Below are 11,754 nucleotides of genomic sequence, written 5' to 3'. Positions count from 1 at the left end.
TGGTTTTTCTCATGTTTATTTTGTTTTATATATTGACTGCTTGCATTACCATAATAATTACTTGATTTTGATTTGTTAGATATATGGGATGATCGTACAGCTCTTATTAATTAATACCAACTTTGGTGTGTGACTAGTCTTTCCAGGGGCCAGGGTGAAGGTTCACGCATACATCCCATAACTTCTGCCGTATATCCCACCATCCTTGAACCCTTAATTCTGGATTTCCCTCCCTTCATCCTTCCCCATCCAATCTACCACAAAGTCTCATCCAGTGGTGGTTGTAATCAAACTCTGAATTGGCTCCCACCTGCAGCCTCCTGGATTACACAGGCACACAATACCACCCCATATCGCCCATTTGGCCCATATTGGCCTTTATTTCGGATGAGCAGAAGCTCTTTTCCTTCATCAAACTGAAGTTAATTTGAATCCATTCAACTCTTGATGGCCCAGAAGTGGTCATTTGTGAAGCTCATACTTGTTGTCTCTGTTGTGTTTGTTACATGCTTATACTTGGAGTGCCCGAGTAATGTAGAATCTATGAAGAAGAAAGGGTAGAAATAAACTGTACTCATTTTTCATTCTCAACAAATTCATCCATTAAAAAAAAAAAATAGTAGCAGCAATGTTGTCCCAATGACCACAAAATGCAGAAATGTGAAGGTTCAACATTTAGTTTTATTGTTTTTTTCATAATTCAAAGTGAAAAGTGCTAAGGTAAAGTGTCAAAATAGTGGGTGTAAACCCACACTGCCAACAATTCATCCTCATCTGTGGGCTTTGTCAAATTTAACTCAATTGTCACATAGAAAATAATGTAGAGGAGTAGTCCATTTCAACAATGCAACAATTAAGAGCACATATATTGCAATATAATGTACAAAATATAATACTTCATCTTTAATCAATACAGAATATATTATTGAAAAATAAATGCTTCAAATAGCGTTGCCCTGCAACATACATGAAATCAACTTGGCAGTGCAGTAACAAAGATTATATTCCCATATAATCACATTTGTTTTGATACAAGTCACTCAACTAAGTAATCTTGAATTAAAGTACCACATCTATTCAAATTGACCAAGGGGCCGAGATATCAATACTGTGCAGTATCTGTTTTATTCAAATTGATCTCATATACGCTCCAGTTCTCAATAATACCACAAACATCCATTTCAAATTCATAGCAAGGGCAGATTCCAATTGAAAGAAAATTAAATCCTCAATGAAATAGAGACACAAATTCATAGCCAACAATTAAAGAAACAATGCAACAATAAGCACCTTTAATCAAGAGATTCAAGGACAATATCACTCTGCAATCTTCTTGTAAAAAATAACCCAGTCCTTCATCTGTATTAAGTGTCAGTGGTTTCAGAGTAGATAACATGATCAAAACGTAGTTCTTGATTCCCACCATGTAGATGACGATTTTGGGTGCAGAATCCTGCAAATTGAAGAGTATTATAATCAATGTTCTGAATTTTTTTTTTAATCTGCAGCAACTGGGTAATTTTTTTTTATAATCCCTTCTAATGTATCTAATACGTTTAATACCCCTTCTTCTCAGTTATCGAGTAGTACTTTCAATGTTTGGAAGTTTACAGCGGTATAGGAGAACTATATCACATATGTTGATCAACAATTCAAATCATTCAAATAAAACAGTTTTATCATTAGTCTTTTCAGTCATAAATTAAGAGAAGCCAAAATCCATCTGTACTGGACCTCCCTTTTCCAATTAGCTCCCGGTCCCCGCATCTACATTGTATTGTAAGCCAAAATCATACATGTTACACCCTTAGATGGTCATTTTTAATGTTTAATCTTGGAAATTCCAGATTTCTTTATCAAGTATCTTATATTATACTATGACATGAACAGGTATAATATTTTATTGGAACCAACATTAATCTGTAGAATTTGCTTCTCCCTTTAATATATTTGGGGGGTTTGTATAGCAGTCCACCCCATGTACTACAATCTTTAGCATAATTTTTTTTTATCAGTGGAAGCCTGCGTTTTTGGATATTTAACCTTCCCCTCCTTTTTAGGTCAAACGCTAATCACATCTTGGGGACATTCAAAAAGCTTCCCTCGGAATGCATTCCGCCCATTGCTTATAATTGCCTTTGTAATTGTAACTCACATCTTCTTGCTTTCTATTTGCTAGCTCCATTTGTTTTTGGCTGCCCAGATTGAGTTTGTTTCTTCCGTTGCCCAAACACTATTTACTGTATTCTTCCACCAATACTGGATTTCTGTAAGTAGGCCTTTAAATCTTGGCCTTATCTTGCCACATTTGCTTTGCATTCAAAGACAGGGTCAAAGCCAGGCTCTGTCTTTCAGGGAGCTTGATGTCTTTCTCTGACTTCAAAGTGAGAGGATTTACGTGACAATCATAATGACTACTGGGCGTGTGCTTGATGAAGGCTGTATGATGTTATTTGTTTTCTAGTACACAACATAATTTAAATGTCTGTAAATGAACTATGGATATATTTAAGAATATATCGGAATTAGAAAAGTACAAATAAAGTATATTTTTGCTAATTCTGAACTGTGACATTTCGACACATTATCGTTTGTGCGCTGTATAATTTTATCAGTAAAATTGCATGGCAGTAAAAATGTAATGATCATTTTAATAGAAGATGTGTTGCCTGCAATGTTAATGCCTTACCACACCATGCATACTCCACATTACCTCACTCCAATCTACTCAGCACCACTCCGCACTACGCCACTCCAAGCCACACCACTCTACTCTATGCCACTGCACTGTACTCTGCACCACTCCACACTACGCCACTCCAAGCCACAACGCCACTATACTCTAAGCCAATGCACTGTACTCTGCACCACTCAAGGTCAATGAACTCTACACCACTGCACTCTACCCAAGGCACTACACTCTACTATGCACCACTACACTCTACTCTGCACCACTCTACTCTACAACACTGCACTCCACACCTCACTACTCTATGCCACTCTACACCAATGCACTGTAGGCCACTACAATCTGCATTGCTCCACTGTATGCAAATCCACTCTACACCACTCTAATCTACTCTACACCACTGTACTCTAATCCATTCTTTTCGACTCTATTCTACATTACTGTACTCTAAGCCACTGCACTCAACACCAGTTTACTCAAAACCTATACACTCTATGCCACTGCACTCTATCACAATCTACTCTGCACCACTGCACTGTATTCCACTATACTCCACTCTGCGCACTTCACTCTACGCCACTCTACACAACTGCACTCTACAATACTGCCCTTTCCGCCACTTTACTCTACGCCACTGTACTCTACTGTGAACCACTGTAGTTTGACACTGCACTCAACACTAATGCACTCGACCATGCACCACTCCACTAATAAACTCTACACCACTGCACTCTACTCCACTTTGCACCACCCCACTCTGCACTATAGCACTCTACACCGCTACTCAATGCCACTGCACTTCTCTCTGCACCACTCTACCCTGCTCCACTCTACTCCACTTTACTGTACTCTGAAATAATCTATTCTACTCCACTCTACCCCACTCAATGCCACTGCTCTCTAAGCTGCACCACTCTATGCAACTCTGCTCTTCACCTCTCTACGTCACTGTGCTCTACACCTCTCTACTCTAAACCAGTGCACTCAATGCTAATGCACTCAACATCATCTTACTCAAAATCAATTCATTCAATGCCACTACATCTATGCTAACTACTCTGCACCACTGCACTTTACACCACTAAACTTTACTCTGCACCACTTTATGCCACTGCACGCACTGCTGCTCTACATCATTGTGCTCTATGTCACTAAACTCTACGCCAATCTGGTCTTCTGCTCTCTGCACCACTGCGCTCTGAGCAATTGCACTTTACGACACTGCATTGCAAGACTCCACTCTCTACCATTGAACTCAATGCCGCTCTACTCTGCACCACAGCACTCCACACAACTGAATGCTATGCCTCTCCCTACCACTACAATCTATGACACTGCTCTCTACTCTGCACTGTTACACTCTGACACTGCTCTCTGCGCCACTCTATTCTACACCAATGCACTCTATGCCACTGCACTCTACTCTGCACCACTCAACTCTACACCAGACTACACCACTACACCCTGCATCACTTCACGCCACTCTAATCTATTCTACACCTTTGCTGACATTACCTTAATAATTACATGATATTTATACATAAGATTAATGGTCTGATTGTACTCCTCTTATTAATTAATACCAACGGTCTACTGTTTCCAGGTGCCAGGGTGAAGGTACACGCTTACATCCCATAACGCAGTGGTTCCCAAACTTTTTTGACCCGTGGCTCCCTTGACCTAATTGGAAGTTGGCCGTGGCTCCCCACCATTTTCTTACCGGCGCACCGGAGTGCCGCGGCGCACACTTTGGGAACCACCGCAGTAGACCTTTGTACTCTCTACCATGCCTATATGACTCTTAGAATTTATCCATTTGTATCCCTTCCTTGAGTGACTTTACAACCTATACATTTGCAATTTTTTCTATTTGTCTCTTCCCTCTGTGACTTTATTACTTGTACATTTGCAATTTATTTCTGCATGTATCTTTTGTGTAACGCATGTAATCCTAAGTCCTTATGTATCGCAACTAGTTCTTATGTAAAGCGCTCTGACACCTTCGGGTAATGTTCGCGCTACATAAAAAGAAAAGGTGATGTCAGATTCATTAATAGACAAAAAGCTTTTCATCTAGTATATTTATGACTACAAATAGAGGACAAGATGACCTAAAAAGAATTCCTGTTCCATCTTCATGCATGAATACTAAAGTTTATTCTTAAAATATGACACTACTTGACTGGATTAGGCATTCACTTTAACAAATAGGTGCTCATATGTATGTTACTCTAGTAACACTTGTAGTTATTTGCTTGATGCAACAGAAATATTCTGGAAAAGATTGAAAAACCGTGTTCCACCTGTGACCAGTCCAGCTCTGTTTGGAATTTTTTGGAGAGTTTGGAGAGTGAAACTCTGGCGGTGCCTGCTTGACGGCGCTTGCTCTGTTTATCTCCTGCCTGACACACAGCGCCATCTAGCGCTAGTCCATCTGTAAACCATGTCTGGGGTCGGCTCACTGCTGCTGAGGAGGGGAGCCTGCAGAATGTGCGCCGATAATGGCCTATTATCGACGCAGATTCTGAAGGCTGTGTGAGTAAGGGCTTTCATGTTCCCAGCGGCTTTGATCACTTTCTAAGTGTTTCTTTTAATCACGCATGATCTGGCACTCTGGACTTCTGACATCGCTGCACAGGGGGGGGCCTAACGAGGCCAGATGTTATCTTTCCCAAATAGTGCGGCGGCGCCCCTGGCTACTGATAACGGCGCACCAGGGCGCCGCGGCGCACAGTTTGGGAACCACAGCCATAACGTCTGTGTTTCTGCCCTATATCCCACTTTCCTCAAGTTTTGGTTCCTTTATTCTGGCATTTCCCCTCCATCACCTCCACTATCCAATCTACCACCCAGCACCATGCAGTGGCGGTTGGATTCACACTCTGAATTGGCTCCCACCTGCAGCCTCTTGGAATACGCTGGCAGACAACACCCCACCTGATATAACGAATCAGCCTTTTATTGATCACAAGCTCTGTTCCCTCCTCAAACTCAAGTCAATTTGAATCCATTCAACTTTTGATGGCCCAGAAGTTGTCATTTATGAAGCTCACATTTGCTGTCTCTGTCGTGTTTGTTACATGCAGATACTTGGCTTTTGGAGTGTCCTGAAAGGAGTAATGTAGAATCTTTGTAGAAGAAAGGGTGGAAATAAACTGTACTAATTTCTCATACTCAACAAATTCAGCCATTTAAAAAAAGTAGCAGTGTTCTTTATGAACGGCAAAAATCACCACACAACTACAGCAGGATCAAATAAGACAACAGAAAAAAACTCAGAGGACACTAGGTAATAAACACAAAATGCAGAAATGTTGAAGGTACAAAATTCCGTTTTATTGGTTTTCCATTTTTCAAAGTAAAAATGTTCTAAGCTAAAATGCAAAAATAGTGGGTCAAACCCACTCTGCCAACATTTCATTGACATCTGTGGTCTTTGTCAAATTTTACTAAATTGTCACATGGCAATAAGTAGAGGAGATGTCCATTTCAACCATGCAACAATTAAGAGAAAATATGTTGCGATAACATATATACAAAATAGAATACTTCATCTTTAATCAATACAGAATATAGTATTGAAAAATAAATGCTTCAAATAGCTTAATAAAAGACACTCCCTGCAACATAGATGAACTTAGGTTGGCACTGCAGTACCATAGATCATTTATATTTCCATATAATCATATTTGTATTCATACAATTCACTCAAGTAAGTAATCTTGAATTAAAATATCTGCATTCCACACAACTCTAGACCACTCCACTCTACCCAGAACCACTCCATTCTATGCCACTTCACTCTACTCTACACCACTCTACGCTACTGCAAACTACACCTATGTTACTGCATTCTACGCCAATGCTCTCTACACTACTTGACTCAAGGCCAATGAATCTTATGCCCATCTAAATCTACACTGTATTTTGTGCAACTTCACTCTATGCCACTGTACTCCATTCTAGACTTTACGATACTGCACTCTGGCACTCTACTTCATTAAATTCTACTCCAGTTTATGACACTCTACTCCACCACATGCCACACTACGCTATGCCACTCTACAACACTACTCCACTCTATGATGCTCTACGTAACTCAGTCTCTGCCACTACATGCCACTTTACTCCACTCTATCCTATGACACGCTACTCCACTCGTCTCTTCTATGCCACTCCAATCTATGACTCTCTATGCCACTCGAATTTAAAACACTATTCTATGACACTCTACTGCCTCCAAGACACTCGACAACACTCTACACCACTCAAAGACACACCACTTCATGACACTCCACTCTACACTACTCTATGCCACTGTACTCCACTCCACTTTATGACACTGTACTCCACACCACTAACCTATTGCCATGCTGAATAGCATGCTGGTGTACAACATGGCTAAAAGATATTGACAAAGCCAATAGCATTTGCATATGGGATATCAAATGCCAATGCTTGTTTCCCTTTTACTCTGAGAATGTGATACTGAACTGTGACAAACTCTCACAGAAGAAAACAATGCGAACTGTGCACATCAGCTTGGTTGGTGAGACACTCTTGGCATATTTAGAATACTGGAAAGCAATGCTCTGGTTCAGGCTTAGCCATCAATTGCCCTCACAGTTCTCTAATATAGCCATTTCAATCAGCACTGTTCATCACTGGCAAGACACATCATCAGTTTTACAGTGTGACTAACAGCACAGGACCTAGTCACTCACTAAGGTGTCAAACAAACTGTATGTATCACAACAGAACTTTCAAGTGGAGGGAGCAAATAACATGGAGTTGCATCAAGCCGAATGGTTAATGGAGCATGTCAGGCTGGGGGAGAGAGACGGATGAAGGCATTTGTTCCATGCAGGCTCCAGTAGAAGGGAAATGAACACAAAGTATCTTTTAAATGATGTGTGTTGGTGAGGGCATGTACAACTGTGGGTGAGAGTGCCTATGAGTGTGCCAATGTAGGGGTATGTGTTCTGGTGCCGGGCCTCAGCATTTGGGTTGCAATTTCTAGAAAGTTAGGATGACTCATGGCAGAATGATGCCTATGATGTGTGTGTAGCGCCCACCACAGCCTGCGTACTCGTAAATGAATACGCCACACACAGAGCTTAGTATCACACATCTTTATTCCTGTGGGTGTAACTGCAAACTCAACATGAACTCTAAACACCTGTAAACTTATATCATAGTTCTACTGAACCCATCGGGAACCACAAGGGTCCTATCCGTAAACTAAAAAGACACTGCATCTCTCCCCTAGTTCAATAAAAAAATACAATTTCTTTACAGACATATATACAGATACATTACAACTCCTCAATGAGTTGTCATGGAGCTCCTACCAAAAGCCCAGATCATGTCCTCTGAGGCAGGTAAGAGAGAGAGAGAAGTATCCATGATGCGCACTAGTGATGTAAGGACAGATACAGTCACAGGGCTCTCTACAGTCTCAATCAAACCAGTCTCATCTCTGTCATCAGGTAATGGTGAATTATGAGGCAGATGCCTGAAGTGCGTAGAATCTTGCATAATGGACTTTCCAGGAGGGTGAGCAGTCACCATGTGTCCTCTACTACTTTGAAAAGTTCAGCATGAAAGGGAGCATCAGATTTGATTTTTGTCTGTCTTTGCACCAATACTCGATCACCTTTATTGAAAGTAATGTTTTTGGCACATTGACGTTTGTCGGCATATACTTTCATCCTTTGCTTATAGCACAAGTCTGCTTGACGAAGTTCACCATCGCTTGTAGATCTTCTGTTGGTCCATTGTGGTAACTTTGTCATCATGGCTCTCCCAAACATCAAGTGGCAGGAGTTTAACCTGTCGTTGAATAAGGAGTCAACCAATAAGCTCAAAGAGCAGCATGGAGAACAGACTTCAGATCAAGCTTCTACACTGTGGCATGCTGGATGGTCTTTTTAAGTGTGCTCATAAAGTGTTTGACAATGCCATTTGCTTCTGGCCAAAGAGGTATGCTTATCTGATGTTTCACATTGAGAGGATTAAGAATGTCTTCAAATTCTCAACTGTTGTAGAGTGGGCCATTATCAGACTTTAGAATTGAAGGAGCACCCCATGTTGCAAAGGTGCCATCTAACCTCTTGATGACTCTTTCTTGAGTGGTCAATGTGAGATCTTCTCCCAATGGAAAATGGGAGTATTCATCAGGTGATGCTCATTGTTAAGAGGACCAAAGAAATCAATAGCGAACCTCTCCCATACATGTTTTGGCAAATCAGACATATTCAAGGCATGTTGAGTGATTTTGGGAGATAAGCAATTGCACATAGGACAGGCCTTCAAATCTTGTTCAACCCTCTAGTCGAGATAAGAAATCCAAACTCGATCTTAGAGAGGTCATTTTGTGGCAACAATTCCACAATATCCTTCATGGGCCACTTCGTGAGTAACAAATAGTTCATCTTTCACATTTTTTACTTTTGATATTCCCCGTCATGTGTGAGAGGTTAAATGTGCTGTTTCCAAGAATGAGGTGCAATAATGTCTTTTAGCATCAACATGTCATTATCTTTGCTCGTTTCAGTAATGATTTGTTCTAATGAAATAGTGGCAGGCGTATTGAATTTTACGATGAAGTTGATGTAGGCTTCAGCCACTTTGGAAGGGTTACCAGGGCACTGTACTGGCACTTGCGAAAAGTAGTCAGCGATGTTTTGATCTTTCCCTGGTCAGTGCACGATAATGTAGTCATATTACTGTAGTCCAAACCCAACAGTCAATTCCAGGAGGCTGCTTGGCTTATTAGTTGCAAAAGATGGTAAGCAATACTTGATGATCCGTTACAAAAGTGAAAGGTTTTCCATATAGAAATACATGGAAATGCTCGCAAGCTCACACCACTGCTAAGCTTTCTTTTTTATTTCAGTTTGTGTCAAACATCTGCTTGCATATGCCACAACATGCCTTCAAGCATTTTGGTGTCCACTGTGTTGGGCAAGGATTGCGCCCAACCCGACCGGGCTGGCGTCAACATCAACCTCTGTATGAAGTTTCTGATCAAAATAGGCCATTTCAGTGGCATTCCAAATTGCATGCATGATTTTCTCAAGACTTTGTTCACATTCGTGTGACCAGTAAAATGAAGCATTTCATTTAGTTAAGTCTCTTAAGGGAGCACTTACTGTGGCAAAGTCAGATATTTATTGGGAAAAGTAACTGCCATTGCCAAGGAATAAACGTAACATGGTAACATCTTGTTGGTAATTGGTGGTTGACAAAGCTTGTACTTTAGCTGGAGCCGGCGTCATACCCAATCACAAAGATATGGCCAAAGGATTTGAGTTTTGTGGAACTTTGTCAGCATTCAAAGTTAAACCTGCATCATCATGTAAACGACACACATGTGTAAGAGCTTTATCATGTTCCTTTAGTGTAGCTCCAAAAACTAATGTGTCATTACTGTAATTGAAACTATTCATGACAGGTTGCATGATATGTTGAATGACATCTTGTAAGGTGTGAGAAGACTTAAGCGCCATTCAAATGTCCTATGTCCGCAATGTGCGGGATGTTGTTCTCTTGCAATGGCCTTGTTGGCTGTAATGCATATCAACACAGATGTGTACTGCTCCTTCACTGTCCTTTTTGGGCACTACTATTATGAGCGAACCCACGGAGTTGGACCAATATATTGCTCAATGATTTCATGCTTTTGTAATGTCTCAAGCTCTTTCTCAACAGCTTCTTGTAAATGAAATGCAATTCGTCTGTCTTTGAGCAACAAAACGAATGTCCTCATTGATATGCAGTTGCATTTTCATAGTCTTACGTTTTCCCAATCCACGAAACAACGTCGGGAACTGACTTACTATTTCGTCATGCGCATGTGGTCGTTTTCAGATATCAGTCCCATATCGCAGCAGCATTAAAACAGTAAACAGGCACTTGATGCAGTATCATGAATGGGTGCTTGTACTTTTGTGTTTCATGGTTACTACAAATGAACCTTGACTCTTTAATGGTGTTGATTCAGCCCAGGTATACACTTTAGTCTTTGACAGTGTGAGACGGGGCAACGGAGACAATTCATTGTATTTCTCCTCATGCATAATATTTATTGACACACTACTGTCAATAATAAAAGGTATGAAGCTACCATATATCTTTAGTGCAATTTTCAGGCAATGTTTGAATGACTTTTGGGATTTTATTTGTCAACTTTTTTTTACTCATAGCTTTCACTGCATGGGGGCCGTCCAAAATGGGCATGTTTTTCTGAGGAAAACATCAACATCACTGTTGCTTGACAATGTAACTGAAGAACTCTTGGACGAAATTTTACATGACAATCAACTTTGTTTAGTGTCAATTTGCCTCAGAAGATGTTGCCACCTCGCCTGGTGGGCGTGTGTAGAACGTCGCTTCTCAGAACTCGGGTGCCAATTTTGTTTTCGCTTCGTGACCCACTTAGCTTTTCCTTGAAAACCATTACAAAATGGTTCTCCTTTCCACAGCCTTTGTATACTTGTTCAATGGTGGGACATTTACCTTTGTATGGAAATGAAAATCCACATCTAAAGCACATTTTCAGAGGACTGACTCATTCTGGGCACCTCCGGCCTCCAGGTCAGCAGCTTGTCGATCAGCACGTTCCTCAGCTCTGGCAAAAATGAGAACTCTCTCTCCGGACTAGGAGTTTGTCTCAGCATTTGTCGTCTGAATGAATCTGACAGACATCATTTAATAACTCAGAGGCGTATAGCTTCTTCGTCATTGAATTAATTGAACTTACAGCGTTTGATGAGTGTATCAAGTCGCTGAACAAATTCCTTGTTTCACCAGCTCTCGGTCATTCCTGACTGAACATATATATTTCATAATCGACATTCAGCAATAGATTTAACTTGAGATTTAACACTTCTTTGATTTCACAGTATGTCACTTTGTCAGTTCATGGCAATTTCTTTAGTTTCTCTTTTACTCCTTCACCAGCAAGACTTTTGAGGTATTTGACTATCTTTTTGCTGTTTGTTTCGTCCAGTGCATCAATAAAATTATCAAATGCGCTTTGTTTTAACCAGAAGACATCATTG

The 11,754-nt window shown here is 40.6% G+C and overlaps 1 protein-coding gene across 1 annotated transcript in view; it reads right to left on the bottom strand.

Moving 5' to 3' along the window:
- Positions 1-663: 663 nt before the first annotated feature.
- LOC147717653 (E3 ubiquitin-protein ligase TRIM39-like) overlaps positions 664-11,754 on the bottom strand; it is a 235,451-nt gene continuing 224,360 nt past the window's right edge. The window contains exon 8 of the mRNA XM_086924439.1: positions 664-1,453. The gene's annotated coding sequence lies outside the window, so the exon portion shown is untranslated. The remainder of the gene's footprint in view (positions 1,454-11,754) is intronic.

Source organism: Lissotriton vulgaris, chromosome 5 (assembly GCF_964263255.1).
Source record: "Lissotriton vulgaris chromosome 5, aLisVul1.2, whole genome shotgun sequence".
Lineage (NCBI taxonomy): Eukaryota > Metazoa > Chordata > Amphibia > Caudata > Salamandridae > Lissotriton > Lissotriton vulgaris.
Note: the sequence above shows the minus strand (reverse complement) of the source record. Positions and strands in the feature narration are given on the sequence as shown.